This window comes from Anopheles arabiensis, chromosome X, assembly GCF_016920715.1.
Source record: "Anopheles arabiensis isolate DONGOLA chromosome X, AaraD3, whole genome shotgun sequence".
NCBI lineage: Eukaryota > Metazoa > Arthropoda > Insecta > Diptera > Culicidae > Anopheles > Anopheles arabiensis.
Window position 1 is genome coordinate 9,299,399 of NC_053519.1, and position 24,988 is coordinate 9,324,386.

Sequence of the window (24,988 nt, forward strand, 5' to 3'; positions counted from 1 at the left end):
CGGGGTTTTTCTTAAAGCTGGGCTGGGAACAAAGCGCACGGTCTTTAATTCTGATCCTGCCTCTGCCCTGAGCACACGCAAGGCATAAGGGTAGGTAGGGAGAGAGAGAGAATATGGTAACGGGTTTGTGTGGGAGAACGGCAGTCGCTGCCTTGGAACCGCTTAATCCAACAAACTTCTTTCCCGTCGCTCGTTGAGCCATCGCCATATGTAATCGCTGCACCTCCGCTGTTTTAATGCTTGACAGAATTTTCAGCCCTGTCTTCCCTTCCGAAAACTCGTCTTATTTACCTACGGTTCTGTTTTCCCCCTACCCCATCACTCCTGGTTTTTTTTTTTTTTTTGAGACCGGTTAATCCACCCTTTGCCGTACCGCCACCCAACTTGGCGCTGGCAATTTGCACGTCCCGCGTTACGGTGAAGATGAAACAACGTCACACTCCCAAACACACACACACGTATAAGCGTTGGATTTAGTCGGATCAATGAAGGTAGTACTCACGCGCGCTTTAGTGCCCCCTCTCCACTCACCCCGCACCGATAAGCAGCCCTTATTTTCCCCCCGCTCCGTTAATCGGCCGATGCGAAGCCAGCCGGAGTACGAAATTTGATCGCTGTTCGGTGCGATGTTGGTACGTACTTGGTTTGATTGTTGCTCGCGTACGGTGTCGAGTAGTGTCCCTGTAAGAAAAAAAAAACCGGTACAGAAAAGAAGGAGCAGATTAAGGGTAAGCTTTCGGTAATTATGCAAACAACCAAGTACGGAAACACGCCCGAAAACTGCCACCACAGTTTGACGGTCGCACTGGGTGGCTTTGGATAGTGTTTGGGTAGTGGTTTGCTTAAGTGCGATTTTTGTTTATTTTTTCTGTTGTACTACGTTTTGTAAACGACTTAAAACAGAGTGATAGAGCTGATACGTCCTTACGCTGAACTGTTTTACACGAAATAATATTCAATTAAATATACATACTAGTCGATTTTCGTTGGAAAATGTAAGTCGACTTACACGGCTAGAAATGAAGAGCGCCTAAATGTATGCATTGCATCACTAGAAACCAGTGTGCTGCACAATGGCATGAGCATCACGATATATTCACCAACAAAAACAATGAAGATATCCGTGGTAGCTTGATGCTCATTGCTGATACTCAATGAAAGTGCGTCATGCCATGCCAAACACGATATGCAAATGCCTCTGACTGACAAGCTGAGCTTAATGCCGGCGCAAGCATAATCATGATTGTTTCTGGCTGTGAACAGTGCCATCAACACTCACGACTAAAATGAAGCTCAAATCAGCTCACGCTTACAACTGAGATGATCAGAGGTGAGATGCAAGCAGGTTGATGGACCAACCACATGCTTGGTGACATTTTGTTTAGCACCCAACTCTTGGTCACACACTTCGTCACGACATTTTCTATCGTTGATAATCACGGCATTTTTAGAATATACTTGGCGTGTGGTCAACAAAATGAGCATGCTTTCTCCCTCTGTCGGCTTTGATGGTCTGTCGGGTCAAACAGAGCGAGAAAACATGCTCATTTTGTTTCTTGGAACCACTCGCACGCACCGCATATCTCCCATGACCATAGTGATGATCACCGACAGAAAATGTCACGACCAAGTGACTGACCAAGAGTTGGTATCACAAAATGTCATCAAGCATGCGATAGTCACAACAACTGTTCGAGTCTCATCTCTGATCATCACAGTAGAGCTCGTGACGCTGACATTATTTTGTTTCAGTCGAAATTTGGCATAACTATGTCAGTGACATTTAGCAGAGCTGATCACAGTAAAAAAAAAAAGTCATGACATAGTGACTGACCAAGCGTTGGTCTCAAAAATGTCACGAAGTATGCATTGATCACACCTCTGAGTATTACCTCTGATTATCACTAATGAGTACGTGACGCTGACATGATTTTTTTTTTTCAGTCAGATTTTTGTATGACATTGACAGTTACACTTTGCAGCACTGCTAGAAACAATGCAAAACAAGCAATTGCATTTTTGAATAAACTTCTCATGGCTTTTGAATAATATCTCATGCTCGAAATCTTATTCAATGTTTGTTAATTTACAAGATTTAATAATAAACATTTATTACTTCTTAATTCTTCGTCCAAATGGTCAGTCAGTGGATTTTTGTAACTTTTTTCACAAAGAAATGTGAAAAAAAAACTTATTTTTAGGTAACCATAATATGTGCTGATAGCTGTTCGTCTAGTGCTATAATTAAAACTGCAAAACCTGTTGGGTGAAAAACTGTTTGCCCCCACAAGCTGGTTAAGGGCGCAGGGGCTATAAAGTTGTATGAAGTGCGAAGCCTCATGCGAGCTCGCAGACTGCTCGAATTCTATTTTGTGGGATGAAAGAATTATATAGCCGCTCACTAAGATCTGACACCGGGATCCTCAATTGAATTTCACTCACTTATGTAAACACCTGCAAGTATGTTCTGCTATGTTGCACAGTACATACCGTATTTTATTGTGAAACAACAAATGTAAACAAATTATTTATGAAAAATATTGAGAATTTCATCAGGAGTGAGAGTTAGTTTTATGAATCATACAGATTGATGAATTTCAATAATAATAAGCATTTGCTACAAAAAATAAGAAAAAGAAGAAGAAACATTGAAGTAATCTAATTGAAGTAAGAATTGAAACATTGGACAGTGGAAGCAACACTAAATGCAATGCCCAAATATATCTAGAACATCAGTTTGAAACGCCTAAATGTATGCAAATTACTAGATCGTAGTAGATCCTCAACAAAAAACTGTAACAATATATCAAAATTTATTGCAATACGCCCAAATCTGAACAAAATCATTAATTCTACAGATTTAGTAAATCAATAACGAAAAGAATGATTTATTAATAAATCATTTAATATTATCCACCCCTAAAAGCTGAAAACATACGCTGAAACATTAACAGAGCAGGTTTAAAAACACGTGCTTATTGATACAAATTGCATACATTCAGGCGCATTATGCCGAAAATAATAACAACGGTTACTGTAAGATATCGAAAGCAGGCAGAATATTAGCCCAGAGCTAGACAGCTACACGCACCCAACTTTGCCGCGAGTTTATCGACGTGGCGAAGTTTCGAAATGAAACAGAAAAAGTCGATTATCCCAGCAAAACGCATCGTGGCAGAAATTAAGTGGCAGTTCGGAGCGGGGGCGAAAGTTCCTGCACGCAACTACGAAAATACAAAGTTACCAATTTTCCGTCCCTCGCCGGAGCAATCTTTCCCAGCAGCGTACGCGCACAGTTTGTGTTCGACAGTTTATTTTATAAAACCTTCTGCATCCGCCCGCTCTTGGCTGCGATTTTTTATCACGCTGCTAAGAGTTTCGCTGCTAGTTGCTTTTTTTTATTTTTCGCGGTATAACTCCACCATTCGTTCATCTATTTCTACTTGCTTTTTTGTTGTTGTTCTGTCGTCATCATCATGCGTTGTGTGCTGTTTCACCACTCGAACGACGAAATTAAAATTCCCCCATCCGTGAGTCAGCCCTTTCACCTCCCCGCGAGGGATGTTAAACATGTCCTGTGACGCAGCAGGGAAAGTGGCAAGCATAACGCCGCCGAACCGGTTACGCTGAGCAATATTGAGAAAGTACAGCCGAGCAGGCGTGCGTCTCCCAAAACCAGTAGTTGAATATCGATTATTGTGTTACCGTGGTCCGACTCCCCACCGCTAAGCGAAATAAACGCCCCTTTCCTTCCTAACAAAAAAAACATACAAACAAACAAACACGAGCAAAACAGATTGAAGGTTGGGAAATAATTGACTAAAAAATGTCTGCACAGGAAAGTAAGGGAGCGCAAAACTTTATGCACATCTCGCTGACGGGTTGAAATTAGTGGAATTTGTTTTGAAAATTAAATTCTGCTTCCAGCGCTTGTCGCAGGCAGAGCGTTTGCCGCGCCACGGATGAGGCAACGTCCTACCCTGCACGCCGCGCAAGAAGCCGTCCAGAAGTCGAACGGCGAAATGATTAGTTACGTTCGATCAATTCCGGCAACTCACGGTGGCTTCATTTGTTACGATTAAAGTTTCGTAACGACATTCGCGGGGTCGGTGGGGTAGTTTGAAGGGAGGGGGGGGGGAGACTGGCGAAAAACAACAAGCAAACAAAAAGTCTGCAAGCAGAAACCTATAGAGCGATGGGATGAACTAAGGGAGGACGGTGGAAAGCCGGTACAGCAATTAGTAAATGAGCGTAAACAGTTTATTAAGCGTTCAGGAGGGGTTGTTTTTTAAGTTTTTTTTTGTAAATGCTTGAGATTGCGTTGCAAATTTTAAAAGGATTTTTTCCCCCAAATACACAACCATTTGATTAATGCTTATTACTTTGCGGTAGAAAAAAAAACATTTCTTTTTTTACTAAATGCCAAATTTTTCAGCCTGAAAGTAGGCAAACTGACGGTCCCTCGTAATGCAACTAGAAAGGTTGGCAAAGGACCGGTTGCAGCTGCTATTTTGTTATGTGTCTTGTAGACTCATCTGCAAAATGCATGCAGAATTCATCATTCAGGTTGTACCCATTTGACAGTTCATATGTTCCCCCATATTTTATATTATTTTCAGCAACTCGCTTCAATCTGGGTGTTTTCCCGCCTCTTTGGAACAAAATCCTGAATTGTTCCCGTATATAAAAAAAAAGAGACAGAGCCTGAATTTGTAACTATAGATCTATTTCTATGCTCTGTACAGTTAGTAAATTGTTTGAGTGATTGATTCATAAGCACCTATTGCTAGGCACTATTCACCATTTAACACCACTACAACATGGGTTTATACCTGGTCGTTCAGTTTCTACATTACTGTTTTGAGAAGCGAGACAAAAGGAATTCAAGTTGATACAATCTATACTGATTTCAACTTTGCATTTGATCGTGTTAATATTCAAACGCACATTCGCTAAAATTTTCATGCTTGGTTTTTACTCAGGATAAATTGAGTGATTCCTACTTAGTGCGTCGCCCCGTACGAGTTTTGCCGAAGAATTTAGTCGACCCTCAGGCGTCCCTTAGGGCAGTATTTCAGGCCCATTATTATTTAATTTATTTATTAACGACGTTGCAAAGGCAATGCCTGAGAGTCCTGAGCTTTCCTATGCGGGCGATTTAAAAATGTATTACCCAGTAAGACCTGCGGATGAGACGATCTATTCGCACGAAACATTCGAATTAGCCATGCTATAATTAGAGTGCCATAATTTGGCGGCCCTCAACGCGTTGGTTGGTGTGCGTGAGAGGGCAACAGGCGAGAGGTGATCGCCCGAACGGCCGGAACCATACCTTTCCACGAACGGCAACGGCAGCGATCAGACGCACGCGCAATCCGTATAGTTTAAAGTTATACGTTAGAATAAAATTATTATATGAAGTAAACCTACCATAGCGTCCAGCCCTAGACGGATCATATAATCCTGGTCACGGCACCAGTGACTGTCAACATTTACAAAACTTTCTTTCTTTTTTTTCAACCTTTTTTTCGTGGTGTCTTGTAAATTGTGTGTCGATAAATGTCAGTAAACGTTCGCATATTGTATTTCTGACGAGCCTCTACAACGATCTGAGACAGTAAAGGATTTAGGCGTCTTGACCAAGACTAATAGGATGCTAGGAATTATTTAAAGAACAAGCAAAATGTTCCACGATCCACAGCGCTTAAAATCTCTGTATTGTTGTTTTGTACGTCCAATAATTGAGTAATCGCCAGTAGCTTGGTTCCCTGCACAAATAACTGTAATTGAGAGGCTAGAAAAAAAATCAAACAAGGTTCACACGTATTGCAATGGTGAAATGGTTGCGACGCTTAAAAGAACATATAGCACTAGATCAGAAGAACGTTTAGTAATAGGTCCCTTAGTATTTATAGGGATGTATGTAGTAGTGATGGGAAAAATGAAGATTTCGTCGGAATCGATTCCGACTAGCTCCGAAGTTTTCTGGATTCGATTCCCGATAGTAGGTCCAGTAGTGCCGGAATCGATTCCGGAATCGGCTTCGGAATTTTCTTCCAGAATCGGCTCCGGAATTGGTTCCGGAATCGGCTTCGGAATCGGCTTCGGAATTGCATCCGGAATCGGCTCCGGAATTGGTTCCGGAATCGGTTCCGGAATAGGATCCTGGAATCGAATCCGGAGGCGACTCTGGAATCGGCTCCGGATTCAACTTCGGAATCGGCCCCAGCACCAACTCCAGAATCAACTCCAGAATCGGCTCCGGAATCAGTTCCGGAATCAGATCCTGGAATCGATTCCGGAGTTGGTTCTGGAGCCGATTCCGAAGTTGAATCCGGAGCCGATTCCAGAGTCGCCTCCGGATTCGATTCCAGGATCCTATTCCGGAACCGATTCCGGAACCAATTCCGGAGCTCCCCCCCCTAGCTCCCACCACTAGTATGTAGGCCACGGAGGCCAGATCCTTTTTCAAGAAATAAATAAATATTGCATTACCCTTCATTTGCGGAGGAACAAAGATACATTTTAAAATATTTTTCTTTTTCTTTTTCACATGTAGTTTATTACATTTTAATAGATTTTGACCTTTCCTGAATCAAGGCTGAAAATCTGGAACCTTAATGTGGGCATGGATTCAACCGCCAACTGCCAAACTCCATACACAAAGGCTGACTAAGATTCGGGACCTTTTCCATTAAAGTGCTCAAACAAAGTGAATAACACCAAAAAATAACATAAAAATGTCTGTACTACAACCAGTAACCAACTGCATTTCTGCAAAAAAAAGTCCTGCTGATCGGGAGCTCTGCAGGCAATCAACAGTATTCAACAGCATCAGATAAACTCCTAACCGTCCCCGTGGCGTATGCAATGCGCTTCACAAAACAACCGCTCAGTAAATAAGCGGGCGAAACAAATTCGATCGATTTTCATTACACGCCCAAGCGCAAAGCGCCCACTTTCGAGGGCCCGAATCGTAAACACGCGCGCGTGATTGACGTACCGAAGCAACCGGGTCCGGCGGAAACTAATCAGTCTCAACGTCCAGCGCAGCGAGACAGGGCTGCGAAATGGAAAAGAAAACAGCAACAACAACAACAACAACAACAACAACTTTTCCCATCACCTGAGCAACAAACTAATCCCATCATTTCGGCAAACCCGCTGCCCAGCACGTGGACAGCGGTAAACAGTGAACTTTTGGACCCGCAAACCGCTAAATCTCCTACCCACCCCCCCCCCCTTGCACCCCAAACCAAAGCCTATCCGTGGCTACGGCAAAAGTGCACTCCCCGACAACAACAGACAGGCCGTGAAAGGCTCTGGTCCCTCATCCCCCCGCCCAATGCGCTTGGGAACATAAATTAGATTTTCCAGCCCACCAGGAGACACCCCCCCCCCCCGCCCCCCCCGGAGCTGGGTTGCATTTTGAAAGCGCGAGCCGAGTTTTGCGGCCCCATCTGCCCGGGCCGTGCCCCGTTGTCCAAATGTTGCCATTTTATCGGGCTACTTATCGCCCGGCTGGAGTGCGAACCATTTTCCGGGCGCACCGAAAAAGACCAATATTCGGACCCCACACACACACACACAAAGCGGGCTCGGACATCGTATGCATCTCACCGATACCGGGAGAAGGTTTCCCTTTCTGCCAAAATCCGCATCTGCGGACGAAAATGGGGACGTTTAGGAGTTGTTCCTCGATTTCGTCACCTCTCCACGCTCCATGCTCCGGACGTTGCTTGTGAACGGGGAAGATATGGTGCCGACTCTACCGTACACCACACACACGTACAGCTGAACGTACGTGGCTGATGCTCGTCATCGAAATTAATCAGCAGGACAGCACGAAACCGGTGCCACCGCAAGTCCGTCGTGTCCTGCTCCGTCCGGTGTCGTCGCGCGGCGCTGTGTCGCATATCGCCGTGTCCTGTGCACAGCACTGCACGTACACGAACCATTTGCCTGGCCTATTCGGCTGCACCTCCCCCCCCCCCCCCCTTCCCACCGGTCCCGGTGACGCGCTCGTTGGCCCCCACAGCGTCAAAAGTCAAAAACAAACTCCTGGCCTGCGAAAACAGAGCCGAAACCGAAAAGCGAATTGGCAATGGCAAGCGCCCAGCTTTTGGGTGCAGTGATGACGAGCGAGGGGGGGGATGGGGGGGGGGTTGGACTGGAGGAAGCAGAGAAGTGGCGAGAAAAGCAAAAACACGTAGCAGAGAGTGCCGTTGCCTGTTTTGTCGAGCTTTCAGTTTGGCTTCGGTCTTGGCCTTTTTTTTTGTGTGTGTGTTCCTTCTGTGCGGTAAACCGCTACCGCTTTTTCGGGAAGCCAATTTCGTCTCGAGCAGTGTCTGCTGTGTCATCGTGGAAAGGGGCGAAAGCGGGAAGAGCGCACGGAGGAGGGGCTAAAATCGAATCCTTCGTGAAGAATAAATTCTCAACACATGGAGTAGACTGTCACCATCACTTGCACCACTGGCTCGAAATCATATGAGTGTTTGTGTGTGTGTGTGTGTGTGTGTGGCTGTGTAATTGGGGGAAGTGGGACTGAAATAATAAAATCATCCTTGTGGTTTTTTGGGACAGGGAGCGGCGTCCGGTCATGGTAAGCTTTATGCTAATAATCTGAAACGATAACGTTTCGCAAAACCGCTTCCAACCAGCAAGCGATCGACGGCGACATGTTTTTGCATCGAATGGTGGCAAATTGCGATAGAGAGAGAGAGAGAGAGAGAGAGAGAGAGAGAGAGAGAGAGAGAGAGAGAGAGATCTCCTGGCAGACATTGGAATGAAGGTGTCTTCCCGTCAAGGATGCGTGCTGCAGGGAAAAGGAGAACAAAAACACCACACAAACAAAACCTATTCGACAGAAAGTGCGAAGCTTCGCCAGGAAGCATGTGCACAATTCGAACGATTATTTGTACAAACAATGCTGCTCGAACGTTAAGGTTCATCTTACCGTTTTCTACTGAGTAAAGAAACAAACTAACTTAGTACTATAAAATGTGCGATCTTCTTGCAAAAAAGGCTCGCTGTCTGTACGCTTGTTGCTGTCTTTTATTGGTTTTATTTTTATTTTTAAAAAAATATTAACTTAATTTTTCTTATGTTTATGGTTTTACTTTTTTCTGCACATCCCAGTCTGCAGTAGTTAAACCGCATCAGAGTTCCAGGCGGGTCTTTCAAAAAGCGCCTAACCAGCTACCTTATGCCACGGTGATGAGGTTTATTTTTCTTCGCGTTTTATTTTCAAGCAAGCACCATCGATGAAATAAACAATAAGATTTGTTTCGTTTATGTACATGCCCAAATAGCCAAACTTTCTTAAGCAGCTCATTTTGGCAAGCTAAAGATCGCTGATCGGATTCGCCTTTTGCAGTAGATAAACAGCATCAAAGTTCCAGGTGGTCCTTCTAAATAGCGCCTAAGAAGCTTCCTTATGCTAGGGCGCCGAGGCTTATTTTTCTTTATGTTTTATTTTCAAGCAACGAGCGCCATCGATGAAATAAACAACAGGATTTGTTTTGTTTGTGAGCATGTGTATATTTTTGAATCCTTAATATTCATAAATAACACGAAATGTATCACAGTTTACTGTACAATCACAATCACTTCCCTCAAAAGCCCTTCATCAAAGAACTAATCTAACTTGTGCAGCAGCAATGAGATTGACGGCGTCAGTCGAGCTGGCAATTTGTGTATGATTTGGGCTGTTAAAACTATCAGTGAAGTGCGTTAATAATAACAGCTAAAACTATGGGCTGCTTGTGCTCATAAGCTGCTTAAATGTGAGAACGCTCGGACTATGAAATTGTATGAGGTGGGAGGCCTCATGCAAGCTCGCAAGCTGCTCGAATTTGTTTTGAGGGATTACAGGGTTTTCCCACGAGTTCTCATAGCCGTGGGACACCTAATGAACTCTTTCTAACATGCAATGAACCTTATGTAATGGGAATTGGACTCTATAGCACTCTTGTTGTTGGACAAATTCAATAGGAATTTTGAAGGAGCCTGTCCAAAAAGGGTCCTATAGAGTCCAATTTTCAACATATGAAGCTCATTTCCAATAGAAAAGAATTAAGGAAGTGTCCCGCAACTATGATAACCCCTGGAAAACCCTGTATTTTCCTCGAAACTGCTCGATATGTGCTAGAACTGCTCTAAACCAGATCGCAGCGTGATGTTGTCCCAATCCAACGGATTTACCAGCATACTATTCGAGCGTTAAGACATATTTCACTGCGAGTTATTGGTCACAAAACGTTCGAACAGTGAACATAACAAACATTTGCTGACATTCGGAAGCCATACACACAATTTAGCAGTCGTTTCAAGTTCATTTTTCATAAATCGAGTTCATTTGTTGTCCATTCCTGTTTGATTAAACTATCGTCAAACCAGTTAACGACTGCTCGATATCGCATATCGGCAAGTAATTGGGTAAAGAAATCGAGCAGTACAATACTAAGCATTGGATAGTTGGAATATCGACGTCAAATTTAATTACGTTTTGTTTTTAATTACATTTGAAGCTGTTAACATTTTGATTAGTTTTCTTTACTCGAATGGAGCCAAAACAGGATTAGAACTGCCTGAAATCGGTGCAATATACCTAATACAGCCAAACACACATTTTGCATACTTTCAGGCGCTTTTAGCATCTTAGTCGAGCCGCAACAAAAATGGCACCCTTGTGCGATACGTGTCGGCAATCTGTTTAATCTTCCAAACTCATTGTGTATGATTCTCATTAGCGTAAGCCTCGGTTCGCGGTAAAGCTCGTTACTTCCCATTCCCCATTGCATTCGCCACCTTACCCGACACAATTAATAACATCAAACCCCACACCACGAAACAAAGTAACACTTTTGCCAACCGCCAAACCGATATGTACACACCCCGATTGAGCGTCTCGACCGAAGCGGCGGAGGCTTACACTATGCGGTGCGGTTTCTTCAAGTGTAAACAAATCACTCTCTTCCTGCTTTCCCCAAAAGTAAAGCCGCCACCATCCGACTGGGGAGGGGAAATTTTCACACCCCCAAATCCAACCACCGACGAGTGCTGATGCGGTCCGCGGCAGCGAAAGAACCACTTCGGAAGGTTGGCTCCGGTGATAGGAGAAAACAATTAGCTATCATTTGATTTGAGCCAGCAGCGGCAGCAGTAGCAGCACGTTTTGCACACCAAATCCCCACAAAAGAGTGTGTACACTTTGCCCCTTCCTTTTGGAAACCGAACTCCCCCCCCCCCCCCCCCCCATTTACCGATTGGTTGGGCAAATTTATGCTGCTTGAGTTTCGAAGAAGGTTGCCCGATACGGTCCACTTGCTGCTGCCATTTAAATATTGCACTCGCCCGGTTTCGAGTGCTGCACGGCCAGCTGAGCGGCCACTTGAGCGAGCTCCTGCAGCTGCAGCCGGCAGCAGCCCGATGGCAAAGAAAGGGCCCACTTTAAGAGGGGGTTTGCCCCCGTTGTCGGGAAGGTTATGTTTATGAATTGCAATACATTATTCCGCTGAACGAGCAAACTTATCGTGCCATTGTACTTTTGCTGTACATTGGCCTGCCTGGCCACTGAAACCGACCTACAATATACAGATCGAGCTTCGAGGCTGAACAAACTGAAGCTGCTGCGGTTTCACTGTTTTCCCGCCACTAAGCGACACGTACACTTAAACCGGACACTTAAAGTCCCCCGGGATGCTGTGTGCTCCTGATTTGATTTTGCCTTCCCCACACACACACACACACACTCGGTTTGCAAAACAATCGATCCAGCGAGCGTTTCGTCTTGAGCGCCTGAAAGGTAGGCAACCGGCCGCACAGCAAGCGCTGCTGTTTCGATGCGAAAGCGAGCAAAACTCACTCGAGCAAATGATATTGCCGTGGGGGCACACGGTGGCGGTGGCGTTGGTGGTGGTCGCCTTTTGTCGCTCAACTTTTCCACCAGACGGAGGGGGGGGGATATCGGGGAAGTGTTGAAAAGCAAAAGTCATTGATTCGGTGAAGCGAACAACTTTCTGCGATGGCTTTTCTTCGGCTGCCTACTTTCGGGCGTTGTTCTTGTGTGTCTTTTTTTTTTTTTGTTTCTTTGCTTTCTCGGCTGTCGCCCGGTTGGTCATTTAGGAAGGCAAAACTCGGTTATAGACTCTTTTTTTTGTTTTTTTTTTGGTTGGGTTTTGTGTGTTCAGGACAGCCCTCGAGGCAAGCGTACCAGAGTCAGGTGCTCATTCATGACAAAATTTCCCCCACGGTTCAGTGTGCAGAGCAGGGGTCCGAAAAAAGTTGGTCCTTCGAGCCGGATCTCTAAGCCACGCGTAGGTTTGTGTGTGTGTGTGTGTGCGGAGTCGATTTTAGACATTTCTTTCTTCCTGTCTGCACCATTCACCTGTGACGACGATCATCGATGCTTCGTTTCCGGAGCAGCAGTTAGAAGCAGTAATGTACTCCACGTGTTTTTTTTTTCATACAGGGTTTCCCACGATTGTTTGGTGCGTTCCCACGATTGTTTGGTGCGTTCCCACGATTTTTTGATCGTATCCCATAGATTTTTGGTTTATTCCCATAATTTATTGGTATTTTCCGATTGGATATTAATACAATTGGACCAAAAAATTCTGGGAAACGGCCAAAAAAATCGTGAGAACGCACCAAAAAAATATGGGAACCCACCAAAAATTGATGGAAACTCACCAATAAATCGTGGGAAACCCTGTAAATATTGGAATTTGTCATAAGAGCAAAAGAGAGAGAGAGAGAGAAAGAGTGGATAAAATCGAAGCAAAACCGAGCAGAATATGGCAGCAGTGTCCGGTCGGAAAATGATCGCGTTCATTGCTTGGCAGTTGATTAGCTGCTGGAGTGGAAAGAGAACTTTGCTCAACTTTCTACCCTCCGCCCCGATCCAGTGCTTCCCACTCTTCTGCCCGGTACGCTCTAGCACACATTCAAACTTCCCCATAAAGGACCGCACGATTCATTACGAGGAGGTCATGCACTCTCTTGCTCACTCACACACACACATACACGCAGCCGATCGAAAAATGGATGACTCCCCCCCCCTATCCCCGCCCCGATTTTTTTCCTCCGTTGAGTCCCTCCCGTTGAGTGGCAGTGAACAAAAACCCATCATTAACCGATACACGGCCTTTCCAATTTTCCTGAAAGGCCCCACCGCGGGCTGGCCAAAGTTGGGCTGTATTTCTTTCTAGCCCCCCTCCCCTCCCCCGCTCTTTATCCCATCCTTTAAAAGGTAAAATTTTCTCACCCCCCCCCCCCCACACACACACGCACACTCGTACAATAAACGCGCGAAACGTCGGGCGCAGACAGTTTAAGCCGCGTCTGCCGCTGACGCGGGTGAACTTTTTCGTTTTTTTTCCAACACTTCTGCCCTTTTGAATATGGGCCATTTTATTCATCTTTGTACCTTTATTATATCCGCGCTCACCTGCGATGGTGGTTGTGGGGGGGGTGGGGGGAAGGGGGAGAGGGGTGCAACAACTTCTCCGGCAGTCATAAATAAGCTTCCCGTTCATTTATTTAGAACCGATTGCTTTCGCGGGATGGGGGCGAAAGTGCGGCGGCATGTAAAGGCGTGTGCGTGTATGATTTTTCCTGAGTTGTTTTACTCTTCTTCTTCCTCTTCTTCTTATTCTTTTTTCCACCCAGAGAGTTTCATCGTAGCAACCGCGCGGAGCCCATTTCAATAAATTTCGACCATCCACGAAACATGAGAAACGAAAGGAAGAAAGAAACAAAAACCCCTCAAGCGCGTAACTGCTTTCGTTTTCGAACGCTTTCTTTCGCCACATTTCACACTCCTTACCGTACCTTTGCCGGAATGGTCTACTCCACTCCGTGCGTGGGTTTATATTTTTGTGTGAAATTATTACCTTTTTTTTCCCCAAATACGCTTCTCAACTTTGCGGTGCGCGTGAGGAAAGCGAAAAGCAGGTTTTTCTACCTTTCAGAACTGCTGAGCTGCTTGTGCACCATAGTCCAACGGAAATCTAGCAACTGTAAAAGCGAAACCAAACGGTCTAAATTTGAGTAGTGCTATAATTTTACGCCCTCCAGTCCCGACCCGACCCTAGTGCTGCGTTTGCGGTGGTTTATTAGCAAACTTGTGCAGGGCCACTTTCGATCGATACATCGAAAACAAAACGAGCCCCATTCTCCTGGCGGCACAATTTATTTCACTCGCACTCGAATCAATTTCGATACATCCCACCCTCCACCCTTCCCAACGGCACATAAACAAATCCGATATACAGTGACACTCATTCGGCGCCGTACGCGCCGCTGAACCGCTTTTGACATTTGACATTCGCGTCGCCTTTTTGTCCGCCCGCGAAAAATAGTGTTGCTTAGGTTGGAGCATTTTTGTTTTTTTTTTTTCTACTGTTTCGCTCTGGGTTTGTTTGCACCTCTATACGTTTGTATCACGCACACGAGAACGAGAAGCGAAAGTAACGACGAAACTGCGTATATAAAAAGGAAACCCCAAACAACAGCAAGAAAAAAAAAACAGATCCATTACGCTTGGTAGAGTTGTGCTCATTCAATTTTAATTGTTATATTTCCACATTTTTTGTACGCCCCTCTGCCCCTCTGTCCCTCTATTGCAAATGCTTAGAGGGTCCGAAAATGCTGCCCCGATTAATTAAAAACATTCTGCACTGGAGCGAGCGAGCGAGAGTCGGATGAACCACTCAACCTAGCGAGCAACAAAACGCACTCAATGGGAGCATTCAACAAAAAAAAAAAAGCACACACATTCCGCAGCAAATAAATTCCTGAATTGCTGTGAAACTGTGTCAACTGTGCTCCGTAAAAAAAAAATAAAAAAAAAAAAAAAAAAAAAAAAAAAACCAACTCACCGGTGCGGCTTTCGGCTCACTGCGCCGGTCAAACATCAAGCCGTTAAACGTTAAATAAAGCAGCAGGCCCCCAAATTGAAACTCGAGCCGGGATCGATGGCTGGCGATGCATACTGCATCAACGGCGCCAGCAAAAACAAATAGAAGAAGCAGCAGCAGCAGCAGCAAAAAAATAAACTCGCACCCAAAACAGATATATTTGTGTTGCTAGTTTTGTTTTGTCACTATGCCACGCTACGCGGGGTGGGGGGGGTGAAGGGGAGGCTGAGGAAGAGTCCTTCCATCCGTCCCCTGCCATACACACAAAAAAAAAAACGTGCCACGTCCGCCCGCCCCCCGGGAGTTGACAAATCAAATTAAAGCTAGCCGGTCTGCGCGCCCGAAAGGTAGGCAACATCGCATCGCACCGCAAACAGCGCCCGAAAAGGTATCGGTGCGGCGCCGCGGCGCGCTAACTTACTGTTGATTTAATTCGCTCTGCACACGCACACATTCGTCATCTACACTTATTACCCGTCCCAAAGCACGCGTGCGTGTGTGTGGGTGTGTTTGATTCACCGAAGATGCTCTTCCCGGTCCGGTGCTGGAACGTGCTGGAGAGCTTATTTTCGGTGTGCAAACTAGATTCCGCTCCGTGTGCGCTTTGTATCCGATTTGAACAATCTTCCCCCTTTCACCCGTCACCCTCCCCCCTCCCCTGCATTGGTCGGTAAAGGATACGGTTACAGATTATCACTAACCGGATGAGAGTTAATTAGCAGGTAAAGGGGGCAGGCGACGGAGGCAACAGCAAAGCAGTCGTATCTTCACCCGCCTTGTGAAACTGGACTGAAGGAACTGGAGGGAAGGGGTAGACAGAACGGACCCGAGCATGTACCGACGCGAACCAAAACTGGGCAAACTTTAAAACGAGCTGCTGCTTCGAATTAACATAATTTAAAAGTACGACACGGGCACGATACTTTCGCAGCGCACCGTTTCTGCTTGCCGTTGCGGAAGGGCTCGCAAACTGTGCCGTCCGATGAAATGCCCGTAAATGACGTTCCGCATTTGCCTTGCTGCCTGGTGAACAGGCTTCAATTTCTACACCGGTACTTTGGTACTGCTTTCCAATCTGAGGGGATGGCATTGGAGCATTAAATGGTGGGATTTTCTTCAGCTAAAGCCTTTTCAAGTGAAACACGTTGATATTTAACTGACATTTTTATGACGATATTTTTGCGCTCAGCTTCGTTTAGTGTTTTTGAAAGGTCGATCGCTTCGATTTTTATGTATTTTTCAAAGGCAGGATTCTCTCATCAGGCGATCTTTATTTTTTTCCTTCGCTTGAGATGAAGTTAAACGCTTGAGATGTTGAAATATATTCTTTCAATTATAGTTGGTCTCATCAGATTGATTCCATTGCTTTTTCAAGTGTATTACAATTAGGAATAAATATATTTTTTTCAATTAGTTTTGCTTTATCGTATTATTTATTTCCTTTTGCCTTGCCAATTGAATCTTTTGCTATGTGAAATGATATTTTTCCAATCATAGTTTTGCATCATCAGACGATCTACTTCCTTTTGTGTTTCCAAGTGATTTACTTGTTCTTTTTTTGTGATATTCAGTTGTTTGTATTTATTTTAGTTTTGCTTTATCAGATGGTCTATTTCCTTTTGCCTTTTTGTTAAATGATGTTTTGTAAGGACCGTTTTGCTTCATCAGGTGACCTTTTTCATGTTGCTACGTCAAGTGAACGCTTTGGAATGTTGAACGATTTTGATTAAATAATTGTAGTGCTAGCTTCATCAGGCGTTCTACTTCCTTTTGCCTTTTTCAAGTCAATCAAGTTGAATGAACTGTGCTTCGTAATGATCGTTTTACTATACAGTCTGTTCCCGAGTTACGCGGTTTCTGCGTTCCCGGCGAATCCGCGTAACTCGAATATCCGCGTAAGTCGAATTTCACATTTTTTGAATACAAAAAACCATTGATTACTCGGAGTTTTTTTTTTTTTAATTTAGAACTTTTATACACTTTATTATTTATTTGATATGATTCGTGCAGAAAATTATAATATTTCTGGCTCGTAAGTGGTTTCAATTTATTAGCTAAAATGCAATTTTTACTGAACTGGAATGCAAATTGTACTGATTTGACATGTGATCTGTCAAATTTAGAAAACCGCGTATCTCCGAATCCGCGTAAGTCGAGAACCGCGTAACTCGGGAACAAACTGTGTAGGCCTTTATTAGACGGAGGAAAATACTGTCATTCGATTTTGGAATCCATCCTTCAAATAGGGTTTGACAGATAGATGCTAGTCGGAAATTCGGAATTCGGCATGCTCATTTGCTCCCGAGTAGATTTTTTCTGTCAACGCCGATAGAGCGAATTAAACTTCCGGATGATGATGTACAAAAACAACAAAAATGGGAAACAACGAATGTTTCTTTCCGATACAGCCAAGAAAATCAATAAATTAAATAGTAAATGTGAAAGGTGACAGAACAATGCTCTTGCCTTACTACACGTACGAGAGGAATTTTTGTGCCAAAGCCTAGGTTTGATAGATCAATGCCAATCGAGAAATGGCAGTATTTTCCTCCGTCTAATAAGTACTTAATAAGGCCTTATCAGGAGTTTTTAGCTAATGAGGGGGGGGGAGGCTTTTACAATATTAGCCAGCTGTTTTATATGAAGTTTGACAGTTGGCGGGTGAATTGTAAACAAGCCCCGAATCGTTTGATCAAATCAGCTCATCAATGATTATTATTACAGTGGAGCGCCGTTTATCCGGGCTTCTCGGGACTTGACCTCGCCCGGATTAGCGAATAGCACGGATAATGAGTCATATGATATATTTTATCACCAGTTCCTGACCAATTTTTGTTTAAATTATCTCAATTGCTGATAAAAATAACCCAGTTTTTATTAACTTCATGTTTTTCTTATACGAATATTTCAAATTTGCTTTAATTATCGTGTCTTATGTTAGGACAATGTGCTCTTTTAACCGCTTTTTCAAATATCCTGCTCATAACGCAATGTCACCATTGTATTGAACTGTCATTTCTCGACAGCACGGATAAACGGACAGCCGGATAAAAGGTACGCAGATTTTTTTTTTTTTTTTTGCTGAAGCATATGATTTGGTCAAAAATGGTTCAAAACTGTTTGTTTGTAAATGTATTATAAGCATTAAGCCCCATTTAAACAGAAAAAAGGGAAACAATTAGGATTCTAAAATGTATCTTCGTTCCTCCCCAACTGTCACACGGATACAACACGGGTAATGAATACCCACTTGACATTTTCGAGCACGAATAATCGGGAATTCGAGCAAATTCCCTTAAACTGGAGCCTTAAACTTCCCTTAAACTGCACCAGTTAAAGGGAATTTAGAAAAAGGCCTTTAAAATCAACTGTGATGCGGCTTTTTCGTTGTTTTTTCTTCTAGATTCGCTCGAAAACGATGATTCCTATCGTTATAATTGGTCAGGTAGCCATTTTATACTTAAATAATATTGATTTTTTTATAAAATAACGTCACACAAAATTAGCTTTTGTTTTTTCATCAAAAATCTAAGCTATGTGTGTAAAATGAGCTCGACGGCATCGTCAATCGATAGAAGCAAGTCTAATTTACGAACTCACCAAATTTTAGCGCTTTCAACACACTTGATCAGACACAAATCCACAATTTCAGGCGTATCGAGTAATAATCGAGCAGATATGGGAAAACAGTTTCGAGCAAATGTCACTTGGGTACTGTTTCACGGACAGGTTGAAAATGTCAGCTTGCTGGCTTAAAATTTAGCTCGGGCCAATTACAATGTTGCTTTCCTTTTGCCATTATCCGATGAATCGCTAGGAATTTAGAACATATATGTTTTACTAAATTATACGATAGGTCCATTACAGCGTTTTCGATTAACATAACCAGCGGGTTGTTGATTTGCTCGGAAGCAGGCGTTGACATGGTCGGCGATACTATTGAGCTGTCATTTGTTTACACTCTGTGTTGTATAATTGTTCATTCTTAGATGTCCCAAAACTTGAAAACATGCCTCAAGCTTTTTAGTACATAAGTTAGTTAAAGCAAGCATGAATTTTTCGAAAACGGTTTGTTTACCTTCTGATGATAATGAACCATGCTGTAGTTCATCAAGCGGTACGAATGTGACAACTCAATAGTATCGCCCAACGTGTCAACGCCTGCTTCGCAACAATTCAATATCTCCCTGAAAGAGTCGATTATATGCTCGAACGATTCAACAACTCGCTGAACATGTCAATAATATCATCGGAAACCCTGTATAAGGAGCTGAAACACTTGAAACTTGAAACGTCATGTAAAACTGTACCTTCAAAGGCATGCAAAAGCTCGCCGAAAAAAGCTATATACCATACGTCACAAATACCCGAATAGGATGTTCCAATTTCCAATGTTGACTTCAACACATAACGCTTTCTTTTACTGTTTTCACACGCTGTACTAATCTTATTTTTGAACACTTTGCAATTGAAACCATTTTGGCTTTGGAGGGTTTTAGAAATAGTTTACTATTAAGCTACTGCATGATCCCCTTTACCTTCAGTCACTATAAAACACAAATCATGCCCAACATTTCCAACCCAAGTTGAGCCCACATTGACTCCATTTGCCCACTGGACATGGACTACCGGCTGTCCTACAAATCGGTTACAATTTCATTCCCCCCCCCCCGGCAAACCGAACCGAGTATTTCAAACCAAACGCAAGGGAAGTTGCCTGCCGTCCCGCAATTCCGTCGGAAGCGGATCGAAGCTGCCACGGCATGTCAGCGATATTGAGAGACGCGAGCAGGAGGAGACGCTAGGGGCAAGGGGAGGGGCTAAAACACAAACCATCCGACAGCATCCCATCTCATGCCGATGTTCGACACGCCGAAACTCCAACGCCCTGACACTGACAGGTATCGGTGCATGGGGCAAAACACATTTTCCACCCGATTTAACGGCCGCGGTGCGTCCGCAGCAGTCCTGCCCCGGCCCCCCAAAAAACCGCGGTCGAGCGCGGGCACGCGAATCGATCCCAATAACTGAAAGCGACAAAACGCACAGCTCGGAAATGGTTTCCTGGCGAATATTAGCTCCAGCTCTTTCTCTCTCTCTCTCTCTCTCGGCCCGCCACGGCAACGAAATTGGCAAAGTGTCCGTATTTTCCGAAACTATTTAACCGATTCGAGCTGGAGATGGGAGCTAGCTGGAGAGGGAGCCTGGTGGGGGCGGGGGAGGCCGAGTGATCCCTTTCGCATCTCGCAATCGCGTAAGCCACGGCTGTTTGTTTGATAAACATGATTAACGATGATGTGCGTGGTTAAGAACAAAGTGCTACGGTTACGGGCCGCCCATTAATGAGCAGCGAGCAAATACCGCCCCCGTCCCGCCCGTGTCCCCCCATGCAGGTACGGTAATCGATATCGGAAAATTGCACCACCGGGCGCTCGCGGGAAGCGGTGTGCCGTGTAAAAGCTGTTTTTCGGTGTGGCATTACGAGGCTAATAATAATTACCGCGCAAATGGTTCGCCCCTCAGCTTGGATGAGCAGCGTATCTGGGGGCTGATAAAATAAATTAGACTTCATCCGATTCATGCTCAACCCACACACACACACACACACACAAACACCCTAATTCAACTGTTTAGCTAATCGTACCGAGACTAATAGGTCTGCCCCCAGTGTTGTAGTTCAAAAAAATGAAGCAAACAGCAAAAAACGTTCCTGGTATTCGGGCGAATTGGAAACTGGTCAGTCCAGCGTCTGACAGCTCCTCCACGAGCGCGTACGAGATTCCTGGACGTTCGTTGCTCGCCCATCAAAAAGTAATATCCCAAAGTTTGTTGTGTGTGTGTGTTTTTTTTATCGCTTGCTTTTGTTTCGCCTCCTTCCCATTCGGAAGATTACTCCTGACAGGCGGTTTGGAAATGCTGCCAGCTGGATGGAGGAATAGGGAGCGCATTGATAGGATCTGAAGCGATGCCCGGGGCACTTGAACGCTGCTCGAGGGATTTGCTGGAACCGATACGCCCGCCTGATGGTACCGCTACGGTCGTTTGGGGCAGCCTTCGCGCGAAGCAGCAGCGGGAGATTAGTAGCGGGTCGAAAATAAAGTCCTGGAAATAGTTACTTCATTTCACTGACATAATCACCAACTTTGTGGAAAACGCTCGAAGCTGCCCCGGACGTGCGGTGGGTCCACTGGGCGATGACTTCCCGATTGCTGGCGGCAATTGCTCGCGCTGGCAGTTGGCGGGAAGTACGCGAATTGGGGCTATCAAATGTTCCACTGTTTGGTGGTACAATCCTAGCTACCCAAAATCTCTCTTCCCGGGGTGTATACATAGGTGATGTGTAGCTGGAACTGCTGGAATCGAAGGTTATGGATGTTCCAACGGCAATAGTTTACATTGTTAAATGATACACACTGCACACTGTCAGAATTTGCTGCAAAACCTATATATTCATCTGTTTATGGAGCTCCCGAGAGAGTTGTTGCCAATTTGATACAAGAACATGAACTTCCTTTAGCTCCTACTTCAATTTTCAGCGAAATTCTTGTCATCTATCAGTGTTTGACAATCATACACTTGTCTGCCTCCGATTGATTGGTTTCATCCTTAGTATACTAGAAATTTCTAATGGATCTGATCAATTCACAGTCTGAAATAATGTCAGGCCTGTTGTTAGGCCCAAACACCTCAATGCCCAGACAAACATCCAATTTATTTGAATACACTATTCTCAACCTCTTTGGGAGAATTGGTGGTCCTGTGATTGTTATTCTATTCTTAAAATCAATTCAAGTGTTATCATGTTCTACTCCACAGATACGTATCCATTGCTCAATTTCAAGGAAATACTTACAAATTGTTACAAGTACATCCAATTCCAACGACCAACAAGAGCGACTTTTGATAAAAGATTTATTTCCAGGTGTTTGAGTTCAATAGCTGATGTTTCCAATGTGTTATTAGGAATTTCTTCTCTCAATGCAATGCTTTATAGTATGTTGGAGAGCTCAAACACCTGCAAGATGACATCCAGAATTGCTGATGACTCTGCGCTCGTTGTGAATCTTCAAGCGTATATACATTACAAATTGAAGAATCCACTCAATTCTAGGACTTTAGATCAGCCTCGACGATTCTTCTCAAAATCCCATTAGGATTTACTAAAATCTAACTCAAATCACAACACCCCATAATACCTACGTTGGCGTTACCTCGATAACGCGACGCAAAAACGCTGCTAAAGCGATAATCCTAGATGAAAACCCTGCCCTCACTTCCGCTTTTCCAGCGTTGCACTGCTCCCGCAGCCACAACAAAGGTTTCCAACCGCGTACCGGTACCGCACACCCATGTCACGGGGTGTTAATTATCTACGAAACAACACCTTTATTAACTTCAGCGCTCCATTGAAGCCGACGCCAAAGCCGGGGGGGGGGGGAGGGGATGCTGCATGACTGCCAACCATGCGGTGAAAAGGTTGTAGCGCGGCGGTGCCATTCTTCTGCGGTTTGGTAATTTGTACGACTAATTTTCGTGCCACGGTTACGGTGTGCCAGCCGCCTCCCCCTCCGCTCCCCGAATTGCAAGTGTGCACTGATGGACGGAACCGGGTCAAAAAACAGCGTGGCATGCAACCGTGTGCCTCCCGCCGGTGCGTTATTAATCCGGCTGCAGCTTCTTCGGTGACGGATGGAGGCGCGCAACAAACACAGCAAAGAGAAGTGAGTGTAAGAGAGAGAAAAACACAATCCCAATCCCCGAATAGGAAAACACAGCAGCACCGCGTGTAAACCGTAAACAATGTGTGTACAACAAATAAACAAACCGATCGGCACGCACGGCATCCCTCTCTCGTCCCGCTTTACCCCTTTTCGAAAAGCGGTGGAAAAAGGGTGAGGTGTTATTTATGCGCGAGCGTCGCACCTTTTTAAAGAACCCAAGCAGCGACACGCTTTGGTCCGAACGTCAACCCGAAGATAAACACCGAGTGTTTGGGGTGTAAGACGCTAACGCTCGCCGTTTAATAGGGCGCACGCACGCCGGCTCAAGCATCGCCCGGTGCAGTGCGTTTAAGGAGAGTTTTGAGGCAGTTTTCCCCACGTAGCATTTTCCAAACTAATGTCTGCCTACCATCGCGCGCTTTGATTTAGCTGTTCAATACTGCTCCATAAATTCAGCATCCGCCGCCGCGCCGATGGGGACGTGCTAAGTGAGCAACACCAGCAACCAGGCGGCAGGCATCACGCGGAAACGATTTCCGGCATCCGGCCACGGTTGCGAACGATTAACACACACTCTAGCCGGTCGCCACTGGGGAACAATTTCCACTTCCACGGCACTTGTTTACCCGCGGGAAATGGGAGAAAATTATGAAAATGGTTTCGTGAAAAACCACTGTGCTGATCATTGTGCAACGCACGCGTGTCGACGCCATCGCCGATGCCACACTCGTAATGCGAGCGGCAAGGATCGCTCCCGCGCCGGTACTGCGCGGTAATTACAGTAGGCAAAGACGGAAAACAATCACTTTTGTAGCGTTGTTTTCTTTCCTGTTTACATTGCTCGGGATGCACTACAGCGCATGGTTGGATTAGCCCTTTTTTCAGGCAGCTCCGAAGACGACGTAGCCAACAGAAGACGCGTTTTTATTGGTATATTTTTTGTCAGATAAAAAACAAATCTATTTTTCATTGAACACAGTTTGATTTGTAAGAGTATATCTAATCATTGCAGTATAATATGTTTAAAAAAACAAGAACTTCTTTGCTTGATAAACGAAAGACAATAAAGCTTTTGAAGTTGCTTTAAATCCTATCCAGTTGAGACTTGAAGATGATAAGCCCCACCTCTTAATCCAATACAGATTAGATAAGATAATATTACTCTTTTGGATTTGGATTTTGGATAACACCCAGAAGAGCATACCGAATCATAAGCATCTCCAAGACGATCAACATTATTCCGTCCAAGAAAAAACGGGTCCTACTCCATGGAATACGATGGAACCAACTAATGGATCAGGTGCACCACTTATCAGGACACAACTGGGAAATGCATATGATCAGTTTTACTGATAGCAACGAAACGTGCCTAATGTGTCTAGAATTGGAACTTATAATCATCAATGAGTGAGTCAATCAAGCAAGGTTCTGACGTCCCAGATTGGGTGCAGACAGCAAATTCCCCCAAGAATAATCCAAATGACAACTTTTACACACGCGTGTTCGAGATCTATCTTATGCCTTTTTTATATTTTAATAAATCTTACTTCAATTTCAATATATCTTCTTATCATTATCATCAAGATCGTGATGACAACTTCAGTTATACCTTACACAGTGTCATAGAGCATCTACATATATCTCACGTTACTCAGTTTGCTTAACATAGTTGATACATTTACGTTTGAAATCCGGTATGCTTTATTTCTCCGGGTAATATGTTGTTCCATTGAATCTTTTTTGAAGAACAAAGAGTTTTGTCTGTTTTCTTAGATAGTCTAGCAACAGGTCTTTTAATATTAAAAAAACGAATATCTCTACTGACATCCACTAAAGAATAGCTAGCATAAAAGCGGACGGGCGGACGTCAACCACATTATCCTCTTAATTCATTTTTGGAACCTCTAAACCCTTTTAATTTGGATTCTCTTGTAGCCAAGAATATAGGGTGTGTCGAAATCAGGGATTTGTAGAGATAAACTATCCCAAAAAGTCGAGATCGGACACAGAATGTATTTTTTTAACACTCTAAACAAATTCATGTTTTTTGCCTTTGATTATCAGGAAGCGTTTCAATGTGTGATATTAGTTTTCCAAGGTTTGCAACAACTGGACATTCTTAAAAGTATTTTGGGACAGTTTAGGTCACAATGTGTTTCTTTTTATAATAGCTGATCATCATCATTCATATCATATCATTTAACATATTATTTATTAAAAAAGATAGCAATGTTAAATTCTGGCTTTTAAATGGTTTTTGGTATCTTCCACGATCGTTGAAAAGATTAACGTGCTCCCACAATGATCAAACCTACTCGATTGTTCACCCCTTCAGCACGAAGCATT

General features: G+C 44.2%; 1 protein-coding gene across 8 annotated transcripts in view; it reads right to left on the reverse strand.

Moving 5' to 3' along the window:
• LOC120905856 (chaoptin) overlaps positions 1 to 24,988 on the reverse strand; it is a 112,094-nt gene that overhangs the window by 53,986 nt on the left and 33,120 nt on the right. For 5 of the 8 annotated variants that reach the window (XM_040317091.1, XM_040317090.1, XM_040317085.1 and 2 more), the window contains exon 3: positions 503 to 681. The exons of 1 other annotated variant lie outside the window; for it this stretch is intronic. The gene's annotated coding sequence lies outside the window, so the exon portion shown is untranslated. The remainder of the gene's footprint in view (positions 1 to 502; positions 682 to 24,988) is intronic. 2 more of the 8 variants (XM_040317087.1, XM_040317086.1) reach the window with 2 other exon arrangements.